At 28.0% G+C, this 24,179-nt stretch overlaps 1 protein-coding gene and 1 long non-coding RNA gene across 3 annotated transcripts in view; both read left to right on the top strand.

The window, feature by feature from the left end:
* Window positions 1-2,721: 2,721 nt before the first annotated feature.
* On the top strand, window positions 2,722-6,159 carry LOC120351859. The gene is made up of 3 exons (XR_005571591.1): window positions 2,722-3,113; window positions 4,476-4,597; window positions 5,819-6,159. It is a non-coding gene; the product is annotated as an uncharacterized LOC120351859 (long non-coding RNA).
* Window positions 6,160-10,435: 4,276 nt separating this feature from the next.
* Window positions 10,436-24,179, top strand: part of LOC111062784 (ABC transporter G family member 23) — a 95,667-nt gene continuing 81,923 nt past the window's right edge. For both annotated transcript variants that reach the window (XM_039430553.1, XM_039430554.1), the window contains exon 1: window positions 10,436-10,591. The gene's annotated coding sequence lies outside the window, so the exon portion shown is untranslated. The remainder of the gene's footprint in view (window positions 10,592-24,179) is intronic.

Genomic DNA, 24,179 nt, shown 5'->3' with positions numbered 1-24,179 from the left:
TTCTATCTAATCACAGTGCATTGAAATTAATTTGCAGAGGAATGCAAAAATTTCTCTCACAAAAGCATGATAAATTTTAATCCTGATTAATTTCACGTGAACCAAATCACAGAAGACCATCTCAAAAAGATAGCTTATCTGATTGGTTCTACTGGAATTAATCAGGATTAAAATTTAACCGGCTTTTGTACAACTGCCACTAAGTACCTGATTGAATTAGGTACAAAAGTTTAACAGCTGAGTCATAATTTTGTTTCAGTCCCACACACATGCACTCGCTCACTCACTTCCATCATCAACAGACGACGAAATTATCAGCTGTTTTTCCAAGGATGAATAAATTCTTTCAATGTCCTTCAGCGAGTTTCCCCAGGGGTGAGAACTAGTGCAATCGAATTTTTATATTATAAACCTACTATTTTCTGATTTTCGTGAGAATTGTTAGAGCCGTTTTCGAGATCCGGTGAAATACAAACATATAAACATTTAAACATCTAAACAGAAATTGCTCGTTTGATAATATAGGATTTAGAATACCTAAACTTGCCGACATTATATATTGTATGAATAAAATCATTCCAAATTTGTATGAATGTTCACCAAAATTGCTATGCAATATTCTTTCGCAATAAAAGAATATCAATGATATTATTATTCAACTTTTTATAAGTAACCTTTACATTAAATGTACTAATATTTTAAATTTTAAAAAGCAAAGCCTCCCTTACTTATCTTTTAATATCCTATTAAAATATTTGTCATGTAGTTTTTCCTGATGTAATGTAGTACTTTTTAGTCCTCCCGAACAAGAACGGGTATACTGCTAGTCTCAAAAATAATATCAAAAAGATACTTTATTTCCATTTTAAATTTTATTATTCTGTTCTATTTCTATTTTAAAAGAGATGAGAAACAATGGTATATATTTTTATAATATTATGAAAACAGGAAGAGTTCCCCACAAAAACAAAGGTGAATAATGTCCTTTGGAAGATTAGAATGTAAGATGTGAATTTTATTGTCATACACTGAGCACTGACTAATGTTAAAAACTAAAGGGTTGGGAATTGGGATACTCTGGGGGGGGGGGCATTTCACTTGGATTGGGGGGGGGCATTACACTTGGATTGGGGGGGGGGCATGCGTCATTGCCCTTGGGGGGGCTGGGCACCCCTGCCAATGACTGATTGGTGTGTATTGACGATGACAATATTACCTGTTTTGAATGAAACCGAGAGCAGTGCCAAGCTGTAATCATCAAAAGCTAATCTACAAACATGCCAACGTACATATACAGACAAAAGCAAATCCCGTCGTTGAAACGTAGAAAAATCAATCATCAAAATATTATCATGAAAAAATAACATTTTCCCGCTTTTTTGGGAAACGATAACTGTATATCTTCCAGTATTGAAAATGACATTCGAAATGAAAAACAATACTGAAAAATTTTATTATATTCAAAATTCTCAATGTTCGAGTATATTAACCCCCAAGTAGACTACATTCAACACAGTAGAACCACTATAATTTGTAGCTTACGGGACCAAGCATTTAATAAGAATTTTGGAGGGTGACGAATTATATATCAAGCTCTGCAATATCGAGGCTGATAAAATAAAATACAAAAAAAAAATATCATGGATACTGATCCCATAATTACCCATAATTAATTCATAATATAGCCTGTATGAATGGATATTAGAAAATATTGTTAAATATTAATTTGACATACTTCTAAAAGATTTCAGAGATCAATACAAATGTTCATGAGCGAGTTCTTCAACCAAGGGTGTCTCTAGTTATATTATTATATTTGAATCCATAGAACATTAAAGTTCACTCCATATGGGTGAATAATTCACAATCAGAATTCAAAATCCCTAAACTAATAATACCAATTACTATAACCTTAAAGGTATTGCTATCACAAGTTGTATTAACTAATACATGTGGGTGGGCTATGTTGAAAACAAACAATACCTAGACAGGCAGACAGACATTAAAGAAAGCGAGTTGATGTAAGTTTCGTATATTAATCAGCTGAATTCAGCGGAGCTATCAGTTACTATGGCATACTAGTGTATTTATCGTTATGGGAATACTAGTTACAGTGTTTTTGATGGCAAAACTACGAATTATAGAGTTATGGTTCAGTGTACTCACTAATCTTGACAATTGAACTATTAAGTGAAATTATTTTTGTTTTGTGTCAAGAAATTTACTAATAGTTATATTATTCAAGCTCCAAATAACTGCAGAAAAGAGAGACAACTGCACAAAATAGGAATGATTTATATAACGAATAATACAGTTACAAGATAAGTCATCGCCTGATATTACTACGAAGAGGGATAGAAAAGAGTGATAGGTTTCAGAAATAAATTGTCAATGGTCTTGTTAAGAATAGCCTACATGTGGGGATCCATCAGAACAATAACCATTGTTTGAAAACCCAGACAGCTCTGCGTAGTACAGTCCGTCCAAGAACTATACCTTTTGGAAGTGTCAGAGATTCGATGTGTCTGACTTTGTCGTGTCTGTACGAATGTAAAAGTGTCCGGTTTTGGCGCCTAACGCACACGCCAATTCGAGACTCTTTCAAAACAGTCTTTCCCTGTCGCTGGCGTACGGTGTCGATGGATGAGATAGTCGCTGTCCACTCCTGTCAGGTTCTGGGTGTGTCGGAGGACTAAGGTGGCGCGTTCCCGAACAGACAGCTTCGAAATATTTTTCTGCTCTGATCACGTGACACCGGCAGAATAATCTTTCTCTGGATCAGACGCCATGTTCTTTTTAACCTCAATCTTTAATTTTTGGATGGTTTGTTTTGAAATTATTTTGCTGTTGGTTGTCAGATTTCGGATTGCTACTATTATACTGTGAAATTAATTTGCAGTAGAAAATTGAGGTATAAAATATTTCCATTGGTTTCTTTATTCTTATAATTTTTACAAGAGAAATTGAAAATGGATTTACAACAGAAAGGCGTGAAATTCGTTATAAATTTGATGCGACAGTTCAAAGTTTTGTACTTTCCAGACCTGCACAACGAATTACCTATTTGAAAAATAGAATATGGTTAAAAATTGCTGATGTGATAGAGGATTCAAGTAAGTAGACTTAAATTTCTCATAATAAAGTAGGCTAGATCTACCGTACACAATTTGATATAATTTTTATAAGTAGCCTACCAGCATGTTTACAATTTTTATTCAGATAGTCTACTGTAGTAGGCCTTTAATAACCTAGTCTCTAGGTCTAAATTGCTATCTTTTTCATTTTTCAAGAAATTAGAAGTTGACGAATGTTTATTTATTTAAAGTATAATTTCTAGTATTTAATAATAATGTAAAGCCTAGACTAGCCAGTTTGTGTATGGTAGAGAATTATCACAAGAAAGATAGACATCTAATCAACTATTTAGATTTAAACTCATTCAAGCTTGCTTGATTAAATTAGCATGAAATGATCAGATTCAAAACATTATTCAACCAAGATAACATTTTGAATTTTACATGATAAGATAAGATAGCATTTCAATCTTTTACACTTTCATTGAGTTGGCCTAATCACAAATACATTTTTTATAATGCAGCTAGTAGTTTTCACAAACCGATTTATTGAAAATAACATCATCATTTGACTTTGAAGTATTTCATTACATTCTAAGTCCTAAAATTCCATTATCATTGTTGCACCTCAAAGTATTTTAAACCCATAGTTTATCAATACAATAACAAAACTAACCTGACTATTAGAACATTTACTTTGTCTTTGGTACCTATCCATGAATTAATCTTCTTTTAATTACCGTAATTTAAATTCACATGGAAACAAAATTACATAGATTGTTATAGAAATAACTTGATCAGAGTCAATGTGATTGAATATTGAAGGACTGCCATTGAAAAAAGATGAAAAAAGATGAAATAGGTACTATTGTTCTGGTTGACCATTGCTACCAAACTCATTTAAAACTAAAATAGTAATGTATTTGAAATACTTATTCATGCTCTATTGATCGATATATTGCGTGATCCCAGGTATATCAATGTAAATAGTATAAATTAAAACAGGAGACACACAACATAGATGGATTAAAAACACTGAAAAACTTACATTAGAATTGGAAATTTTCGAGGAACTGTGTCCCTTTTCTCGACTGAGCAGAGAGTGTGTAATGTAAGTTTTTTAGTGTTTTTAATCTATCCATGTCGTGTGTCTCCTGTTTTAATTTATATCATAAAACTTTAAAGTGTTTTCTGTTATGTGCTACAAATGTAAGTAGGCTATAGTATATAGCCTAATGTAAGTAGGCTTTAGTATACTATGCACTATGTAAATAGTTTGTTGAGGCCCAGTTCACTTCTAATTTATTCAAAGTCACAACAATGTATTATCATTGATGATTAACTTCACTTTATCTCCAAAATGGATATATGTTGAAAGATTAAATATGTTTCTTTTTTCAGGTACCATTTACAAACAAAATATTGAAGAGAATGTGCTCAAAAGGAAATTCATATGAATTCTTTTTTGTTGACCAGGATGGAAAAAGTCATTGGAGCCCATAGTTAGAATAAGAATAAGTTAGGTAAGATAAAATTCCACTCATTTTTTAAACTTTATATAGGCAATGTCATTTTATACAGTTTCACATTTTTTTTAAAAGTTTATCCACTTCGATGTTTTATTATCGATTTGATGTTAGATATTCAATTAGTAAGACATAAAGCTATGGTATGTGACTAAAATAATTAAAAAACTGACTGAATTTTGAAATCATTAATAGCTTACAGTATACAATATTTCAAAACAACGTGAAACCACATGAGATCAAGATGGACAGTTGATAAGAGTGTTTAAAAAACAATGTATTCACTTATCATTCAGGGAATAGAGCTGTTCTTAATATTTGGGATTCCTTCCATAAAGAAATAATTTATGTAACAGAATCTAATAATGTGATAACATTAAATACATAATTTGATGTTAAAATGTTATCACATTATTAGATTTTGTTACATAAATTATTTCTTTATGGAAGGAATCCCAAATATTATGAACAGCTCTATTCCCTGAATGATAAGTGAATACATTGTTTTTAAAACAATCTTCTCAACTGTCCATCTTGATCTTGAGTGAATTTTGAACTTTATGAATGACCATACATTAGAACTATGAATAGATAACTTCAAAAATTCACTCAGCAAGTGCTGGTAGAAAACACTGAATAATAGCTTTAATGACAGTGATTCCACCTTTTAAAATGTATGATTGAATTCATGGATGAAATACCTGCATTATTTTGAGATTTATGTATTTACAGTTTGGTATTCATTTTCAAATCACTTAGTTCTACTTATAATGTTGTAGATAATCATCATTTCAGATTAAGCAATTAATTGATTATATTTCGATTTGTTTCATTAAACTTGTTTATTTGTGTATCCAAAAATATGTTGTTCACCAACAAGTTCTTTTGACCTTGGGGCACACTGATTAATCCCAATTACTGCATGGAGATTTATTTATTTATTCAATCAATCATTCAGAATTACACAACTTACAGATTGATGCCAATAATAATACAACTGATTGTTGGTTTATTGGAATTTCTCGTATAATATTACTTTGTATTATTACATTACTTACCCATATTACTTGGTATTATTACCCATTATTGGGGGTTTCTTCTCAAGAAATATAATTAAAAAATTATACAGATTACAAACAATCAATTTCAGAATTCACTTTGCAAAGTTTTTTTTTCATAATGAATAATAGATAATTATCAATAACTTTTTGATTTCAGGCCTAGAGGTGTACCAGCCAGAAGTAGAGGATGACAAAGAAAATCAACTATGAATAATATTCCATGGATATGATTCATGTATGATGTAGTAGCCTACAGAAGAAAGAGATGGACTAATCTAAGAAATATATTCATTTTTTCAGTAAATCTTGATGTGTTTATTCCATGTTATTCTTAATAATATCTTCTTTTTCTGATCGCTCCTGCTAACTGCTTCAAATCAGGTAGTTTTGAATAAAACAGCAAGTGACATGAAGCTAATAAAATGAGTTTTGATGGTTTATACTTGAGGGATTTTTAAAATTATATTCAACCCAACAGCATCGAACTCTTATTAACAACTTTATTGGGTGTAAGGCTTCTACTTTTTTGGAAATAATAACATTATTTAACATTGCTGACTAGCAAATGCTAGAGGTAACGTGTAGTTAAATAATAGACTTGAATTGGATATAATTGGGTATCACAATTATGTATTGCATTAAGAATTAAGTAATAGTACTTATGTACTGCATTGAAGGGGTAATAATTCTTTGAATATGAAAAATAACTCAAGCAAAAGTTGAAAATATTATGTTCCAAGCAACATCAAATATAATCACTTTCAATTCTACCTTCTAGGCTACATTTCCAAGGTTTTGATTAAAATTAATAAGCTTTTAGAACATTATAGTAAATAAGGAGTTTGAATGGCTACTCTAGTTCTAATTAATACCCTAATAAAGTATTAATTTTAATAGGGCAACTTTAATGTTTAATTATAGAAGATAACTAGTAGGCCTACCCTAAAATATTCAAAATAAGCATGAGCATGTAGTTTCTAATTATGTCATTGTCAAGAGAGTCCTTATTGAACAAGTCGAAACTAATCATGTTTCATTTTGGAATATCACAAGGGTACTAGTTACCTTCTATAATTAATAGATATTTATCCATTTTAAAATAGGCTATGTGTTTTTTAAAGTACCATAACAGAACCTGTTTATTCTAGCAATATATAGTTATATCAACAATAATTATTAGAATTAGTTCGCCTGTTTGAATACACTTTGTACATGTCATATGTGTTACAGTAATCTATAATAATAATAATTTTTAATATTCGTATAGCTTTTACTGGTGAGGAGTCCCTATTTGAGCCTTTCCTGAAAAGGCATATTGATTTAGGCAGGCAATGGGCCTCACGATTCTTATTTAAGTATATCAGCCGGGACCGTACCTATCCAATGATCAAAAAGGGGACTGCTAAAATAAAATTGCCTAAAAACGTTTACAATATTTATTTCTCTTGGTGTAATATAACCCGTAGATTCAAAAATGCCAAAAGTAAAAGCACTCATTTATTAATTTGAATTTTTTTTTCGATGGAGCTTCAATAGGCCGCTATAGGCCTTTGAAGTTGAATACGGTACTCATAGTAGGTAGGCCTACCTATACACGATGTGATTCAAAAAACATGCATTGACTCTGAAAGCAATTGATTCTAGTTAATAAAATTATTATTATAATAATATATATTATTAATAATTGAATGCTTCTAGTTGATAAAATAATATCTTATTAATAATGAAATACAATCAGTTACTTCAAATAATTCACCCTTACAAATTTCAAGCATAGGAAATGAAAAGTTGACTCTTTGATTGACATGCCTATAAAGCATAAAATGTAGCATAATTGAAGTGACTAATAATTGTGGAAAAGTTATCTGAGTTATAAAAAGCAATTTATTCACTTTACTGGATTAAATATCCAATAATCATTTTAGAATTACCTTTTGGACAACCCAAAAAGTACATTACCCATAACTCATAAAGCAAAACTCATGTCAAAGAACTAGTTCTTTGAATGTTACTTTTTCTGCCCGCTTGGGTGCGCTGCAATCGATTCTGCTTCTGCCCGTTACGAAAACCACAGAGAAGAGAATCTCTTCTCTGTGCGAAAACACAGCTTTAGCTCACTGTTGAACAAAAAAACAAACTGTAAGTTAGGCCTACTGTAACCACGCTGTGTTTTTTGTTTAATCTATTAACCAGTCATTTGTAACCATTTCACTTTGCTTTTGTGTTAAGTGTTAACTTTTTAAAAAATGACAGGCAGTTTTAGACATTATTCATACTCCGAATTAGCTGACATGCATTTTATGTATGGAATGGGACACTACTGTAATAGTACTGAAGCAAGACGTTTGTATCAAGGGAACTTTCCTAATCGAGTATGTCCAAGCTCAAGGTTTTTTGCCACTATTCATCAACGTCTGTCTGAAACAGATTCTTTTATATCCAAAGAGCACATTTATGCAGGCAGACCCCGATTTTGGTAGAGAGTTAGTGGGGAGGATATTTTTAATATTCTTTCCGAAGAATGGACATTGATATGTCCAAAGCTCCGCCAATTTATGTAGATGCATAACAATATAATTATTATCTATAGTTATTATATTACAAATTGCTTTTTCATATCATATACAGTTCAATAATTATTTTCTTAGTCTATATCATGTAAATTCATCTATAATTTTGCTGTATTGTAAGCTATTGTATATAAGTGTATAAGACAGTATATATTGTAATCTACATAAATAAAGTACTCAATCAATCAATCAATCTACTATGACTGTTGAAGATTAGAAGAACAAGTTCTTAATGACATTTATGAACATCCAGAGAAGAGCACGAGAGAATTGTCAGTGCAGTTTAATGTCAATCAATCTATTATTTGGAGGATACTAAAAGAGCAACAATTACATCCATACCACCTCCAGAAAGTTCATACTCTATTGCCACGAGACTGTATTCCCCGTGCTGGTATTTGCTGATGGTTTTGAGTAAAACTTGTTTACCCAAACTTTTTAACAACCATTTTATTTACCGACGAGGCACACTTTACAAGAACAGCTATCGTTAACGTCCACAACCAACATATTTGGGCAGCTGAGAATCCTTATGCCATCAATCCTAATCTCCCACAACATCAGTTTTCAGTAAACATTTGGGCAGGAATCATAGACCATCTACTTCTGTTTGAGCTTCCTCCCAGGCTTAATGGCATAATCTACTAGTCTTTTGGTATAAGTTTAATGTCATTTAGATATGCTACTTTCATATAAAAAAAAACTTTTCATGAAAAAACCGAATATTTTATTTGCAATCAGCTACAACTTGTGAGTTATTATAGTTCTCTCCTCATAAAACAGCAAATTTTTGTGGTGTAATGTACTACATAAGAATACATTTTATTCAACTTCTATTTAAATTTAGTTCACACAGCTTGCATAATTCTTTTCAGGATTAAATTCTCTACAATTTTTATTGCGAAAAATTATTTGTTTACTGGTCATTGTAGAAAGTTATTGGGCATCAAACGTAGAAGTCTGTGTTTTTCTACTCAGATTTTTTGCATATTTCAACTTTTTTCTCAAAAACTACTCACACTTCAGCTTCCAGACTAGTTTTATTCAATTTTTCAGATATTTTTCCATATGAATCCAGCATAAGTTTTTCAAAAACTAGTGCCCAAACAATTCAGCATCGGTGTATTTCACCAGAGGAACTGAATTCTGGACGAAATCTTTCACCCTGTATAGCTCGCTAATGAAGCGTTTATGGATATATGTTTATAAGAACTTTTTTTCTTATTTTTACCTCTACTATCACGTATCAAATTATTTTACCATAATTATGAATCACCCTGTATAATTATTAATTAACGAAAATCCTAAATAAATGCTGCAAATCACCCCGAAGACCTCTTCTACTGCAGACATTGACAACAGGGTTAACAGCTAGATGGAAATTAGATGAGAACTACTTCAGTCAGGAATGCTTACCCTTACACCAAACTGACAATCTGAGATCTGCTATTCAATCAAACTGCTATCCAGAGATTGTTTGGTGTAAGGGTAAGCATTCCTGACTGGCAATTGGGAGGTACCGGGTTCGATTCCCGGGCTGGCAACTAATTTTTGGATAGTAGTTCTCATCGAATTCCCATCTAGCTGTTAACCCTGTTGTCAATGTCTGCAGTAGCAGAGGTCTTCGGGGTGATTTGCAGCATTTATTTAGGATTTTCGTTAATTAATAATTACATTGAATACTGTTTGCTTAAGAAAATTCTTGTCTACAAACAGGAGTTAATCCAGGTTAACACGTGCTCAGGGGTTCTACGAAACTTCCCTTATAAAGTACAAATTGTTCAAATCAATTAGATTGAAGTATTTATAAATTTCTCAATATTTTGGGTAATTGGGGCAAACATCTTAAAATCGCGTACCCATGTCTTGAGAAAATCGGTACTTATATGGTCAACTTGAAAATTATTATAGCAGTAGGTACACAGTATTTGTTAAGACTTGATTTTTCGGACAAATGCGATTATAATTTGTAATCATAGCAATCTGTAATAATTACAGATTTTATAATAAAATATAATGTATCTGTTGAAGAGAAACTATAGGTGATTTCAAGCACACGAAATTCAATATGGAAGTTTGGTGCTGAAAGCGAAACAGAAATACTCGTATGTACGAATAATGCAGCTTGGAAAATCACATCCTCTTGAACTGGTTCTCCTTCCAGAGATCCCCGTGCGTAGCACACATGAATTTTCTCAGAGATTATTCATTATTTGATCGTCGACTGGTGAGCTTACTTGAACCATTCACATTGAGTGTTGAAAATAGCAGGTTTCTACCCCACTAAATTGTTTTTGTGAACTGTGCTTTCATGTGAATGTGCGCGTTCTTCTACTCTCCGCAATAAATTATCATCATTGGTAAGTAGGAAACTAATCACATAGGGGAATGTAGTCAATAAAATCATTCTGTTGAGATAATAATACATCGTTTACTACAAATTAAGTATGTAATTTCAAATTTTGTATATTATTTAAGAAATGTAGGTATTCAAATGGAATATATAATATTTCATAATAAAAGAAAAATGAGCTTGGAGTATAATTGGATTTTATGAATACATGGTTTTTGGAAAGTGCACACTTCAAGTGAGGGTTTTCATGGAGTAGGCTATTAGAGTAAACTCTGAACAAATTATTTAAATCAATTCATCGATTTATTTGATAAATTATTCAAATAATCAAATGAGGGAATAATACTGTTGAAAAACTCTACTTATTTATTCTTCTACTTTATTTTTTAATTTGTTCATTTTTTTAGCTGCAATTATTGATCAGTATAGATATTTTTGATCTTTTGTAGCTAAGTACCGTAGTGTTTAACACACATGATAGTTTGATGTTGGCGAAAAACAAAAGGGAGTAAAAATATAGTAATTGAAGTTGAAACTGTCAGATTACTCTCTTATAAGAGGATGAGGGCCGGTTCCCGAGCTCGGGATTTAGCTATATATAAGTTCTTGACTTTAAACAGCTAGAGTCAGAAAATTTTGGCTTTCCGAAACTGGGCATAGTCGTAGTTTTTATGATAATCTCCATTATTTTCTCATTTATATAATTGGAAACGTTTTTCCTTTACGAAATGAAACATTCCTAAATAATTCAAAATAGCTGAAACTTTACACAATTGTATTTTTATTTTATTTTGTGTTCAACTTTCTAGTTTTTTGAAAATTAGCCTAATTTGAATGTGAATTGCAACAACGCCCCGTTTCGGAAAGCCAATTTTCTGACTCTAGCTGTTTAAAGTCTAGAATTTAGCTAAATCCCGAGCTCGGAAACCGGCCCTAAATTGTCGGTAAATAGATTTTAATTGTCCCTAAATAGACTTTTCAAATTTCACAGACTTTCTAAATTATTGTGATAATTATTATTAGTTGGTGTGGTCTCTCAGAAAAAAATAATATTCATATATAGGCTACCGGTATATGATAAACGAAAAATTAATAATAAGACGGTAATAACATGAAAAGAATAAATATTCATTTTCCAATTTATACCTGCACAAGAATGCCTCTTTTCTCAACCTCACAGAATGTGGAATCTTCTCAAATTTTATCGCTCCCAATATTGAAATATTATGGATTTATTTTAAATTGAATTATCTCCTTATCCTAGATAGTTACGGATATTGTGGAATATTGGAAAGATTAACCGTTTTTCCGTATTCGAATCCAAATTTATTTCAAACACATACACAAAAATCAAAATAGGGTTCAGCATTACAATGCAATTCAACTAAAATTTTATAATATACGGTTAGTGAAGAACCACTGGCATAAGATGACTCTTGTTCGCCAGTGGGAGTAGGAGAACGCTCATCTTCATTCAAATTAAATTAGCACAGAAGCAGATAGACAAAATATAAAATAATACAACAAAGAGTTGAGAACAAAATTCACAACAAACAAAAACATTCTCTCAAATCTCATATTTATTTATTTCATTCAGATATTTATTCATTAATTTAGATATTTATTTCAATATCTTTTACTATTTTATAACTACGGGAAATTATAATACCACTGTATAACTACTGTATATGGGAAACATTAACGTACATTGGAAATAGAATAAGGGAAAATCGTAATAGTTGTTATACGAACAAAAATAATTACACAATATTCAAACTGAAATAAAAATTCTGGCAATTTAGTGGCGAAGAGAAAAAATTACATTTTCTCCTAATAAAATTGTAATATTATAGTCGTATAAGTCTAAGGGAAAAATTTTTTAGTAGGTACACTCATTCATAGCAAGTATGAATAGTTTTATTGGTAGTTCTCTTCAGGATAGTATAATAATACATTTTGGAATTTAGAAGAAGTATTTCTGGTTATATTACTACTAACTATGCAATGTTTTTAGAAGTAGAAGCCTAGTATTAATAAGATCTACTTATTTGAATTTTTTCTATTTTACTAGAAAAATTTGCTCTAAAATAATATAAAACTGCTGAATTGCCTATAGCATACTATTGAGAAGTACCTATACAGAGTGATTCATAATTATGGTAAAAAAATTTAATACGTGATAGTAGAGGTAAAAATAAGAAAAAATGTACTTATAAACATATATCCATAAACGCTTCATTAGCGAGCTATACAGAGTGAAAGATTTCGCCCTGAATTCAGTTCCTCTAGTGAAATACACCAATGCTGAATGGTTTGGGGACTAGTTTTTGAAAAACTTATGCGGCATTCATATGGAAAAATATCTGAAAAATTGAATAAAACCCGTCTGGAAGCTGTAGTGTCAGTAGTTTTTGAGAAAAAAGTTGAAATATGCAAAAAATCTAAGTAGAAAAACATAGACTTCTATGTTTGATGCCCAATAACTTTCTTTAATGACCAGTAAACAAATAATTTTTGGCAATAGAAATTGTAGAGAATTTAATTCTGAAAAGAATTATGTAAGCTATGTGAATTAAATTTAGATGAAAGTTGAATAAAATGTATTCTTATGTAGTACATTACAACACAAAAATTTGCTGTTTTATGAGGAGAGAACTAAACACTCATAAATTGTAGCTGATTGCAAATAAAAATGGATTTTAATAACAGCTGATTTATTTTGTTTTAAATAAAAAAATATTCAAAAGAAATTATCAGCTAAAAATTAGTTTCAGAAATATTTTAGCTCACTGTTTAACAAACCAACAAACTGTAAGTTAGGCCTACTGTAACTGCGCTGTGTTTTTTGTTTAATCTATTAACCAGTCATTTGTAACCATTTCACTTTGCTTTTGTGTTGAGTGTTAACTTTTCAAAAATTTTAGACATTATTCATACTCCGAATTAGCTGACATGCATTTTAATTATGGAATGGGACACTACTGTAATAGTACTGAAGCAAGACGTCTGTATCAATAGAACTTTCCTAACCAAATATGTCCAAGTTCAAGGTTTTTTGCCACTATTCATCAACATCTGTCTGGAACAGGTTCTTTGATATCCAAAGAGCACATTTATGCAGGCAGACCCCGATCTACTATGACTGTTGTGTTAGAACAACAAGTTCTTAATAAAATTTATGAACATCCAGAGAAGAGCATGAGAGAATTGTCAGTGCAGTTTAATGTCAATCAATCTATTATTTGGAGGATACTAAAAGAGCAACAATTACATCCATACCACCTCCAGAAAGTTCATACTCTATTGTCACGAGACTGTATTCACCGTGCTGGTATTTGCTGATAGTTTTTAGTAAAACTTGTTAACCCAAACTTTTTAACAACCGTTTTATTCACCGACGAGGCACACTTTACAAGAATAGCTATCGTTAACGTCCACAACCAACATATTTTGGCAGATGAGAATCCTCATGCCATCAATCCTAATCGTCCACAACATCAGTTTTCAGTAAACATTTGGGCAGAAATCATAGGAGATCATCTACTTCTGTTCGAGCTTCCTCCCAGGCTTAATGGCATAATCTACTTAAACTTTTTGAGAGAGGAGCTATTTATCTTACTTGAAGATGTACCTCACCAGTTGCGCCAAAACATTTGGTTTATGCATGATGGAGCTCCAGCACACTTCAGTGTTGCTGTTCGTGAACACCTGAATCACAGCTTTCCAAATCAATGGATAGGCAGAGGTGGGCCAGTACCATGGCCAGTTAGGTCACCAGACTTAGAAATCCTTTGGATTTTTATCTTTGGGGACTCTTGAAAACCTTAGTATAAAATACTCCGATTGATAACATTGAAGAACTCCGATTAAGGATTTTGAACGGAATAGAAACGATAAAGCAGACTCCTGTAATATTTGAACGGGTCCGACAATCGATGAGAAGACGTCTGAACATATGCATTCAGAACAACGGAGGTCACTTTGAACATCATCATCTTTAGTCTTTTGGTATAAGTTTAATGTCTTTTAGATAGGTTACTTTCTTATAAAAATAAAACTTTCCATAAAAAACCGAATCAGCTACAATTTATGAGTGTTTAGTTCTCTCCTCATAAAACAGCAAATTTTTGTGTTGTAATGTACTACATAAGAATACATTTTATTCAACTTTTATCTAAATTTAGTTCACACAGCTTACATAATTTTTTTCAGAATTAAATTCTCTACAATTTTTATTGCGAAAAATTATTTGTTTACTGGTCATTAAAGAAAGTTATTGGGCATCAAACATAGAAGTCTATGTTTTTCTACTTAGATTTTTTGCATATTTCAACTTTTTTTTCAAAAACTACTGACACTACAGCTTCCAGACGGGTTTTATTCAGTTTTTCAGATATTTTTCCATATGAATGCCGCATAAGTTTTTCAAAAACTAGTCCCCAAACAATTCAGCATCGGGGTATTTCACTAGAGGAACTGAATTCAGGGCGAAATCTTTCACTCTGTATAGCTCGCTAATGAAGCGTTTATGGATATACCTATGTTTATAAGAACATTTTTTCTTATTTTTACCTATACTAGGTATCACGTATCAAATTATTTTACCATAATTATTATGAATCACTCTGTATAGTAACTATCTGGTGAGAGTCAATCTTATAATTTGTAGTTTTCATTAAACCATAAAAAGTTTTTGCTCCAGAAAATTTCTCATTTATCTCGATTTCACCTATTTTACTCTACAATAATAAACTCTCTCCATCATCCCTCAAATACCTTCGCAAAAAATCAGGAATCATGCAGGAGCAGGTACTGTTTATATAAAAAACGTCTATAATGATCACTTTTTTATTATTTCATTATGATAGGCATGTATACCACTTAAATCAATAGTTCGCTTCAAGTAGGCCTACATAAGTCATAAAATTGAAAACAATTTATTCAAAAGTCAAGTTTATTATCATGCTATAGAAGTCATGGTTCTAGGATTTATATTGGACATGGGAAAGTTATAATTTAGTGAGCATTTGATGATCAATGACACGTTGAAGGCTGTTCACGTTTCGGTGCATCGCTTATTAGCATACAATAATTACGATTACACCATTCATTAAAAAACTCGTCTCCACCAGCGAAAAACTCATTGTTAGCAATATCCCAATTGTTAAACTAAACAGGAAGAAACTTCATCTTACTTTTAGCGCCACAGTAAACTGAATAAACAATTGGAACGCCTATTACAATTACTTTCATATAAATTATTGCTAGATGTGGTTCTCATAACCTCATTATTCGCATTAGGAAGTAGAGATTAAAACGACCATGATTCAGATTCAGAGCAATAATTCTCTTCCTCAATTGGATTGTATTGACTGATTATTTTTCATAGTTGCCCATCAGATAAAATCATCTAATTATATAATTGAAAGCGTTAGCCTATGTGAGGGATTATTATTTACAAGGATATTGTCGTATAGTTATTGTACAAATTATTGGAATGGATAGTGCATAAGGCAACTGTAATTCTATTTCAACTACCTAGGTACTATTACAGCAATATGGTATTTGTAGATAGTAGATTGAAAACTAGGCGACAGAAAATTGCACCCCACAATAATGTTGCTTTGAGGACAAAGTAATACCTACAGTGATAGTGATAATTGAATTCAAGTAGCCTACTGAACAAGAATACAAAGCAATCCAATTCATATGTCAAATTGTGATTCATATGTCAATGGTTCAATGAAATTGTTTTTGTTTGTCACAATATATTGATGGTGCGGTAGGCCTGATATTTATGTGTTGTTTTCCTTTTGATTCATATAATGCATTTAGTAACTTACCTTTTCTCATTAGGATAAAGAAATAATTATTGTGTTAAAAAATAAAAATTAGTTCACTGTAATTTTGGGCTGTACAGTCTAACTCCAACAATAAAAACACTATTGAACTCCAAAACAAAGAGAGAAGTTATAAATTATTATTGACTAGCAGGTAACCCGTGCTCCGCAAGGGTCTAATTAAAACACTTGACAAACTGAAAACTTGATCTACTGGAATTTTGAAGAATTTTAAATAGGCCTATAACCATCCTCGGTAAATAAAGAATTTATATGCAAAATTTCAAGTTAATCAGTCGGTAGTTTAGACATGGTGATTCGTCATTGTGTATTTCCTATCCCGTAGTGTATAAGCTTTTATTATACTAGTAGTTCTGTGAACAGTGGACCTCACGCAGTTTTCTCATCCACAAGTATCTGGTGTCACCTGTTCACCGGCTTCTCCAGACATATGTGTAATGCATGTAATGAATAATCTACTTGTCAGCTGATTGATTATGAATATATCTATAGTCTGTTTAATCCTATCTTCAGAGTAGATGATATTTGAGTATGAAGGAAATTCCTTTTCAAAAACTTGAAATTGTTTTTCAAAAAACCTTTTGTATATGCATCGACGCGCAGTTAAAAAAGGAATATTCGTGCCAAATCTCATAGGATTCTATCTACTCGGTTGGCCGTAAATGCGTTAGGCCTACATACAGACAGACAGACGAAGGAAAATCCGAGTTAAAACATAGGTGGACCTCACTGCGTTCAGTTCAGTCAATATTATAGATGACCCGATCATCACAAACAACAGCAATAAGCTACTACTGCAATTTGTCGTTGTGAAAACACTAAAATCAGCTAAATTTAATAACAACTGCACATGGCGATCACCTATCCAAATATTGACCACCCCCGATGTTGCTTAACTTTAGTGATCGGACGAGAACCAGTGTATCTAACGTGGTGGCCGTTGGCGACAAACTGATGACGTCAATGATTTTTTTATTACACTGTTCGATTCTTTATTATGTAATTTTTAACTGGTTCATTTTGCGAACTTGACCTTCCGATCCAAGACAATTTATCCAATGTTCAGGCTAGTGCTAGTCTAAATCCAGGTACCATTTTAGCAGACCTTTTTTTTGATCCTGCTTGATCTAAACTAAACCGTAGAGAAATATAGCGTAAGTGTCAGTTGTCTCTGTCCAAACCTTATCACTGGTCAGTGATTATTGATACAGTTACTCTTTGTAGAGTGAATGTAGTGCTGTAGTCGACAAAATACCATTTTTTTTAATTGGTCATTAGAAATAAAACTTTGTTTTTCCAAGACACTTTTGAAATTTCTCTTTTATTTTTTCAATAACTCTAAATTGAATTATAAGAATATCATGTTATGTTATTATTATAAATACGAAATTATTATTATTACTTTTATAGGCTATAGACTATAATAATGAGAATAAAGAAAAATACCAAGTGCTGCCTCAATACTCTATGGTGAGGTCCACGTTATAATGGCAGTGAAGAATGATGGGAAGGAGAACAACATTTCCGATTTTCTGCCTTGCCAGTGCCTTCTTTAGAGGATATCTGATACCGGTATATCAGCTGATGTAATATTGACTGTTCATTCCTGTTCAAAATAATAATTATAATTTATTCGTCCAGAAAATATATTTTTCGTTTATTAGATAATACATTATCATAATTAATTGAGATAAAATATTCTGTCAATTAATCATATTTCTACATTGTTGAAAAACGATCTGGCAACGTTGTGGAGTTAGAGAAGGTTAGCGCTATCTGTTTTGACGAATTATAAACAAAGATAGCAAAACCAATGTCAATAAAATACTGCTATTATAGTGTGGACCTCACTATCGGCACTACCATAGGTATAATAGCCTATATCTATATTATATTCACCCGATATATATATATATATATATATATATATATATATATATATATATAAGTAGATAGTTATATGACAATACTACCCCACTTATGGAGCGATCAAATTTGCAAAAAATTTTATGTTATTTCCAATCAAATTTCATCAAATTTAGTCTAATTTTAATGAAATTTAATAAAATAATTGATAAATTAATAAAATTCAAGTAAAAAATTAATAAATTTTTCAATCATAAAAAATACTGTTAAGTATCAGAAAAATTTTTTGGAGTGACTTATTTTTCAACAAAAATTGGAAAATATCATTGAAATTTAATAATTGAGAATCATTATAAATTTTAAAAAATTATGAAAATTCTCTCATTTCTAATATAGGATATTTATCATCATCTAAACCTAATAAAACTATTTTTATTTTAAGTTGATTAAATTCTTTAATAGATTTTTCATCAAACATTTCTAAATACTTTTTTGGTAAATATGTTATAAATTCTTCTAATTCAACTGACATGAAACATCCATTTTTTGTTTTGATTTATTTAATATTTAAAACTTCATATTCTTTATTAATTTCTAACTCTTTTATTTTTTTATTTATCTTAATTTTTCCATAATTATTGAATTGTTTTATTAATGAAGACATTTTTATATTTCTATTTATATGGAAAAAAATTTAAGATATTTTATATTTTTATAAATCATTAAATTGAATGTTTTAATTTGTTCCAGTTATTAAAAAATTTATTTAATAAAAAGCATACATCCATTATCTTAAAAATAATTTATTTAACTTAAAATATATTTATATTAAAATATTTTAATAATATAATTCTTTCATTAATTAAGATTCATGAATAAATTATTATTAATAATTAAGATTCATGAATAAGGTTGATGTTAATAAATCTAATTTAAATAAATCTAATTTATTTAACTTAAAATATATTTATATTAAAATATTTTAATAATATAATTCTTTCATTAATTAAGATTCATGAATAAATTATTATTAATTAATTAAGATTCATGAATAAGGTTGATGTTAATAAATCTAATTTAAATAAATCTAATTTATTTAACTTAAAATATATTTATATTAAAATATTTTAATAATATAATTCTTTCATTAATTAAGATTCATGAATAAATTATTATTATTAATTAATTAAGATTCATGAATAAGGTTGATGTTAATAAATCTAATTTAAATAAATCTAATTTATTTAACTTAAAATATTTTAATAATATAATTCTTCATTAATTAAGATTCATGAATAAATTATTATTAATAATTAAGATTCATGAATAAGGTTGATCATAATAAATCTAATTTATTTAACTTAAAATATATTTATATTAAAATATTTTAATAATATAATTCTTTCATCAATCCAAATGGAAATATGATCATATTTTTTTATTAGAAAAAAAAACAAAATACTCCAAATGGAATATGATCATATTTTTTTATTAGAAAAAAAAACAAAATACTCCAAATGGAAATATGATCATATTTTTTTATTTAAAAAAAAAGAAAAAAAAACAAAATACTCCAAATGGAAATATGATCATATTTTTTTATTAAAAAAAAAAAAAATAAAATACTCCAAATGGAAATATGATCATATTTTTTATTTAAAAAAAAAAAGAAAAAAAAAACAAAATACTCCAAATGGAAATATGATCATATTTTTTTATTTAAAAAAAAAACAAAAAAAATCAAAATACTCAAATGGAAATATGATCATATTTTTTTATTAAAAAAAAAACAAAAAAAATCAAAATACTCCAAATGGAAATATGATCATATTTTTTTATTTAAAAAAAAAACAAAAAAAATCAAAATACTCCAAATGGAAATATGATCATATTTTTTTTATTAGAAAAAAAAAACAAAAAAAATCAAAATACTCCAAATGGAAATATGATCATATTTTTTTTATTAGAAAAAAAACAAAAAAAATCAAAATACTCCAAATGGAAATATGATCATATTTTTTTATTTAAAAAAAAAGAAAAAAAAAAAAACAAAATACTCCAAATGGAAATATGATCATATTTTTTTTATTAGAAAAAAAAAACAAAAAAAAACAAAATACTCCAAATGGAAATATGATCATATTTTTTTATTTAAAAAAAAAGAAAAAAAAAACAAAAAAAATCAAAATACTCCAAATGGAAATATGATCATATTTTTTTATTAGAAAAAAAAAACAAAAAAAATCAAAATACTCCAAATGGAAATATGATCATATTTTTTTATTAGAAAAAAAAAACAAAAAAAATCAAAATACTCCAAATGGAAATATGATCATATTTTTTTATTAAAAAAAAAAGAAAAAAAACAAAATACTCCAAATGGAAATATGATCATATTTTTTTATTAGAAAAAAAAGAAAAAAAAAACAAAATACTCCAAAATTTATACATTTATTATTTATTACTTTTATTATATAAAATATTTTAGAATAAATGGAAGAGATAAAAGATTATAACCATAAACTATTATCTTTATTTTATGCTAATAAAACACATTACCAAAGGATTAGAGAAAGTATAAATAGTTTATTAGATGAAGAATACCAAACAGAAAATTTGGATATAATATTAAAAAAGAAGGTTGTGTTCTAATTACTTTATATGATCGAGAAGAAGATACATTTAAAGAGTTAAAAGAATTAGATAAAGAAGAAATATCTAATTATAAAACAAAAATAATTAATGCTATTAATAAATGTTATCCAGAAGATAAAGATATTAAATTAGCTACAGGTAGTGGATTATATTTTAGAAGATATTATTAAAAAAGTAGAATAATAAAAAGTTAATTATTAAAATTGAAAAAAAAAATAAAAAATGATAAATTGATTTAATAAATGAGTATTTTGAATACAAGTGTTTATACATTCTTTTAAAACTAAAAATATACAAATTACTTTGGAATGGTACTACCTAAACATATTATTTAACATTAAACAACATTAAACATTATAACAACGATAAATTAACGTTATTTAAACGTATTATTCAACATTATAACAACGATAAATTAACGTTATTTAAACGTATTATTCAACATTAAACAACGTTAAACATTATAACAACGATAAATTAACATTATTTTAACGTATTATTTGAACGTTAATGTTTTAAACATGCATTAATGCATTAAACATTAACGTTCAAATAATACGTTTAAATAACGTAAATTTATCGTTGTTATAATGTTTAACGTTGTTAATGTTGAATAATACGTTAAATAACGTTAATTTATCGTTGTTATAATGTTGAATAATACGTTTAAATAACGTTAATTTGTCGTTGTTATAATGTTTAACGTTGTTTAATGTTAAATAATATGTTTAGGTATTACCATTCCAAAGTAATTTGTATATTTTTAGTTTTAAAAAGAATGTATAAACACTTGTATTCAAAATACTCATTTATTAAATCAATTTATCATTTTTTATTTTTTTTCAATTTTAATAATTAACTTTTTATTATTCTACTTTTTTAATAATATCTTCTAAAATATAATCCACTACCTGTAGCTAATTTGATATCTTTATCTTCTGGATAACATTTATTGATAGCATTAATTATTTTTGTTTTATAATTAGATATTTCTTCTTTATCTAATTCTTTTAACTCTTTAAATGTATCTTCTTCTCGATCATATAAAGTAATTAGAACACAACCATCTTTTTTAATATTATATCCAAATTTTCTTTTTGGTATTCTTCATCTAATAAACTATTTATACTTTCTCTAATCCTTTGGTAATGTGTTTTATTAGCATAAAATAAAGATAATAGTTTATGGTTATAATCTTTTATCTCTTCCATTTATTCTAAAATATTTTATATAATAAAAGTAATAAATAATAAATGTATAAATTTTGGAGTATTTTGTTTTTTTTCTTTTATTAGAAAAAAAAACAAAAAAAATCAAAATACTCCAAATGGAAATATGATCATATTTTTTTATTAGAAAAAAAAGAAAAAAAAACAAAATACTCCAAATGGAATATGATCATATTTTTTTTATTAAAAAAAAAAGAAAAAAAACAAAATACTCCAAATGGAAATATGATCATATTTTTTTTATTAGAAAAAAAAGAAAAAAAAACAAAATACTCCAAAATTTATACATTTATTATTTATTACTTTTATTATATAAAATATTTTAGAATAAATGGAAGAGATAAAAGATTATAACCATAAACTATTATCTTTATTTTATGCTAATAAAACACATTACCAAAGGATTAGAGAAAGTATAAATAGTTTATTAGATGAAGAATACCAAACAGAAAATTTGGATATAATATTAAAAAAAGAAGGTTGTGTTCTAATTACTTTATATGATCGAGAAGAAGATACATTTAAAGAGTTAAAAGAATTAGATAAAGAAGAAATATCTAATTATAAAACAAAAATAATTAATGCTATTAATAAATGTTATCCAGAAGATAAAGATATTAAATTAGCTACAGGTAGTGGATTATATTTTAGAAGATATTATTAAAAAAGTAGAATAATAAAAAGTTAATTATTAAAATTGAAAAAAAAAATAAAAAATGATAAATTGATTTAATAAATGAGTATTTTGAATACAAGTGTTTATACATTCTTTTTAAAACTAAAAATATACAAATTACTTGGAATGGTACTACCTAAACATATTATTTAACATTAAACAACATTAAACATTATAACAACGATAAATTAACGTTATTTAAACGTATTATTCAACATTATAACAACGATAAATTAACGTTATTTAAACGTATTATTCAACATTAAACAACGTTAAACATTATAACAACGATAAATTAACATTATTTTAACGTATTATTTGAACGTTAATGTTTTAAACATGCATTAATGCATTAAACATTAACGTTCAAATAATACGTTTAAATAACGTAAATTTATCGTTGTTATAATGTTTAACGTTGTTTAATGTTGAATAATACGTTTAAATAACGTTAATTTATCGTTGTTATAATGTTGAATAATACGTTTAAATAACGTTAATTTGTCGTTGTTATAATGTTTAACGTTGTTTAATGTTAAATAATATGTTTAGGTATTACCATTCCAAAGTAATTTGTATATTTTTAGTTTTAAAAAGAATGTATAAACACTTGTATTCAAAATACTCATTTATTAAATCAATTTATCATTTTTTATTTTTTTTCAATTTTAATAATTAACTTTTTATTATTCTACTTTTTTAATAATATCTTCTAAAATATAATCCACTACCTGTAGCTAATTGATATCTTTATCTTCTGGATAACATTTATTGATAGCATTAATTATTTTTGTTTTATAATTAGATATTTCTTCTTTATCTAATTCTTTTAACTCTTTAAATGTATCTTCTTCTCGATCATATAAAGTAATTAGAACACAACCATCTTTTTTAATATTATATCCAAATTTTCTTTTTGGTATTCTTCATCTAATAAACTATTTATACTTTCTCTAATCCTTTGGTAATGTGTTTTATTAGCATAAAATAAAGATAATAGTTTATGGTTATAATCTTTTATCTCTTCCATTTATTCTAAAATATTTTATATAATAAAAGTAATAAATAATAAATGTATAAATTTTGGAGTATTTTGTTTTTTTTCTTTTTTTCTAATAAAAAAATATGATCATATTTCCATTTGGAGTATTTTGTTTTTTTTCTTTTTTTTTAATAAAAAAATATGATCATATTTCCATTTGGAGTATTTTGATTTTTTTTGTTTTTTTTTCTAATAAAAAAAATATGATCATATTTCCATTGGAGTATTTTGATTTTTTTTGTTTTTTTTTCTAATAAAAAAAATAT

This window comes from Nilaparvata lugens, chromosome 6 (genome assembly GCF_014356525.2).
Source record: "Nilaparvata lugens isolate BPH chromosome 6, ASM1435652v1, whole genome shotgun sequence".
Lineage (NCBI taxonomy): Eukaryota > Metazoa > Arthropoda > Insecta > Hemiptera > Delphacidae > Nilaparvata > Nilaparvata lugens.
The sequence above is the reverse complement of the archived record's forward strand: the minus strand, read 5'-3'. Positions and strand labels throughout refer to the sequence as shown.